The following is a 3680-nucleotide window of genomic DNA, read 5'->3' on the forward strand; positions in this document are numbered from 1 at the left end:
AGCGGTGTTGTTCGCATCAGGCGCATCGATATGTCTTTTTCAAAAATAGAATTCAAACTGAATTTTAAATAACAATAAATATTACGTTTTTCACGGGGAGGGTGAGAGAGAGGAACATGCACGCCTTACTGTGTCATAAACTAAAAAGCTTTATTAGACGTATAACTTACACCGCCCATTTAAAAATGTGCTAATTTAATTGACCAATGACCATGAAACTCTTCTATATAGTATATTCAACACGCACACGAGGGAGTAGGGGTAGGATGAAAAGAGGAGAATCGTGGGCAAGGCAGGGCAGGAGCTTGGCGCCATCGGACCTCACCCCATATCAAGAGGAAAGAAGGAGAATAAACGGATGGGAGTAAAGAGGGAGACAATGGGTAAAGAGCAAGAAGACGAGAGGAGTGGAAGAATAAAGAGAGGGAGGAATAAAGAGGTAGTGGAGGAATAAAGGTGAGGAACATGTTGAGGTGGGGTGAGGAGGAAAAGAGAAAAACATAGGGGCAATACCCCTGGTGCTCCCCTGGGCTTGTAGAATAAACAGTATACTGCACTGACTAAAGGTATTTTCAACCTATTTCAATGGTTGCTAGAAGACAGGGCAGCATGGAGAATCATACCAACATAATCATAAGACTTTAAACAAACAAACAAAAAAATAACTATTTTGGGGAGCAACCCACTCACCCGCCCCTCCCACCCCGTGTACCTCCTCAGACCGCGATTTTTCCAATGCCTTGAGCAAACTTCAGTACATCACGGGTGATGAAGGTTGTGGTGAAGTTTCATCAAAATATTGTGTTGTGGCGGACGCTGCGCGCGCTAATGCTTACGCAAGGAGCAAGCGGACAACGCGGTTCATAAAAGAGTCTTTATTGAAAGTACTGAAACTGCAGCACTAAGCTGCTCAGCTCAGGGCTGCGCGCCCCGTGTATATCGTGAGGCCACGCCTCTCTCCCTGGCGTGGCCCATCCCCACTTGGTGTGCGGGGTGATGTCACCACGTCAGTGCTTTCGTGTCCGCCACACGTGCCCCCCCAGAATCCCCGCGCACCTGAAGGGTCAGTTTGCGGGGCAAACGGATGACCCGGCCGAAGCGCCCCCTGGCGACTGGCGGCGTCTGGGATGCAGGGATGCCATCTGGGATGCCTCCGGCTGCAGGACCGGGGGGCGGCGGGGCTGGGCGGTGCCGGGGGTCCGCCCGCAGGTGGGCGGGGCTGGGCGGTGCCGGGGGTCCGCCCGCAGGTGGGCGGCCCCGACGCGGGGGTCGGGCCACTGGTGGTGGATGGTCCACGTCGAGGTGGGCCGGCTTGAGGCGGTCTACAGAAACGCGGTCAGGAGTACCGCCGATGTCCAGGGTGAAATGCTTTGCCCCGGTCTCCAGCACGCGGAAAGGCCCGTTGTACGGGGGCCGCAGTGGTGTCCGGTGGGCATCGTGGTGGACGAAGACGTACTCCGCCGTGCGAAGCTCCGGGGCGACGTGCGTCGGTGGGTGCCCGTGGCATGCCGTTGGCACCGGGGCGAACCTCTGGGCGGTCTCTTGCAGAGCGGAGCGCTGCTGTGCCGCGGACCATGGTGCCGTGGAGTCGGGGAGGAACTCGCCCGGCACCCGCAGTGGTTGCCCGAAGACCAACTCCGCCGCGGATGCGCGCAGGTCCTCCTTGGGCGCCGTCCGGAGGCCCAGCAGGACCCAGGGGAGCCTGTCGACCCAGCTGCCGTCGCGGAGGGTGGCCCGCAGCGCGGCCTTCAATGAGCAGTGAAATCGCTCACACAGGCCGTTAGCCTGGGGGTGGTAGGCCGTGGTTCGGTGCAGCCGGACCCCGAGCCCCTGCGCGACCGCCCCCCAGAGCTCCGAGGTGAACTGGGGGCCGCGGTCGGACGAGATGTCTGAGGGGGCGCCGAACCGGGCAACCCAGGTGGCGATGAAAGCCTGCGCGACATCCGCCGCCGTCGTCGACGCCAAGGGCACGGCCTCCGGCCACCGGGTGGTGCGGTCCACCATGGTGAGGACGTGGGTGAACCCCCGCGAGGGGGGCAGAGGTCCCACCAGGTCCACGTGGACGTGGTCAAACCGGCGTTCCGGCACCGTGAATGGGGCCAACGGGGCCTGGGTGTGCCGGTGCACCTTGGCGCGCTGGCACGCGAGGCACGTCCTAGCCCAGCCGCGGACGGCCTTCCGGAGGCCATGCCAGACGAACTTGTCGGCGATCAACCTTTGGGAGGCCCTCGCGCCCGGGTGGGACAGGCCGTGGATGGCGTCAAACACCTGGCGCTGCCAGCCCGCGGGCACGATGGGGCGAGGACGCCCGAGGGAGACGTCGCACAAGAGGGCCGCGCCCCGCGCCGTCGAACGGCACCTCGGTGACGCGGAGGCCCGTGACGGCGGTCCGCAAGGCCTGGACGTCGGGGTCAGCGGCCTGGTCCGCTGCCATCCGGGCATAGTCGATGCCGAGGTGGACTGCGTGGGCGACGGCCCGGGAAAGGCAATCCGCCACCGGGTTGTCCTTCCCCGCGACGTGCCGGATGTCCGTCGTGTACTCGGACACGGCCGAGAGGTGACGCTGCTGCCGGGCCGACCACGGCTCGGTGACCTTGCCCATCGCGAAGATCAGCGGCTTGTGGTCGACGAAGGCCGTGAACGCATGGCCCTCGAGCAGATGGCGGAAGTGCCTGACCGCCAAGTGAAGCCCGAGCAACTCGCGGTCGAAGGTACTGTAACGGCGTTCGGGCGGGCGAAGCTGCCGGCTAAAGAACGCCAGCGGTTGCCAAGCTCCACGCACCCATTGCTCGTGCACCGCGCCCACCGCGTAGTCCGAGGCGTCGGTGGTGAGGGCGATCGGTGCATCGGGCGCCGGGTGCGCGAGCATGGTGGCGTTAGCCAAGGCGAGCTTCGCGCCCGTGAACGCCGTGTCCATCTGCTCGGTCCAGGTAACGTCGCCTTTGCCCGGCTTACCTCGGAGAGCTTCGTGCAGGGGGCGCAGGAGCTGGGCGATACGGGGCAGGAACCGATGGTAAAAGTTCACCATGCCCAGGAACTCCTGCAGCCCTCTGATCGTGCGGGGGCGCGGAAACCCCTTCACCGCCTCCACCTTGGCCGGCAGGGGGACGGCTCCGTGCCTGTTGACACGGTGCCCCAGAAAATCGATTACGGCGGCGCCGAACCGGCACTTTGCGGGTTTCACAATCAGGCCATGCTGGCCCAGGCGTTCGAAGATCGTGCGGAGGTGGCGTAGGTGCTCTTCGCGGGACGCGCTGGCGACGAGGATATCGTCCAGGTAGACGTAGACAAAATCCAAGTCGCCCAGGACGCTGTCCATCAGTCGCTGGAACGCCTGAGCCGCATTCTTCAGACCGAAGGGCATCTGCAGGAACTCGAAGAGTCCGAATGGCGTGATGACCGCCGTCTTCGGGACGTCCTCCGGCCTGACGGGGACCTGATGGTAGCCGCGTATGAGGTCCACCTTCGAGAAGAAGGACATGCCCGCCAAACGGGCGGAAAAGTCCTGAATGTGGGGGACGGGGTAGCGGTCGGGAGTGGTGGCGTCATTGAGACGGCGATAGTCCCCGCACGGTCGCCATCCCCCGCCGGGCTTCGGCACGATGTGCAGCGGCGACGCCCAAGCGCTCTCTGAGCGCCGAACGATGCCGAGTCGCTCCAGGGTAGCGAACCCCACTTTT

Source organism: Myxine glutinosa, chromosome 3 (genome assembly GCF_964187855.1).
Source record: "Myxine glutinosa chromosome 3, kmMyxGlut1.1, whole genome shotgun sequence".
NCBI lineage: Eukaryota > Metazoa > Chordata > Myxini > Myxiniformes > Myxinidae > Myxine > Myxine glutinosa.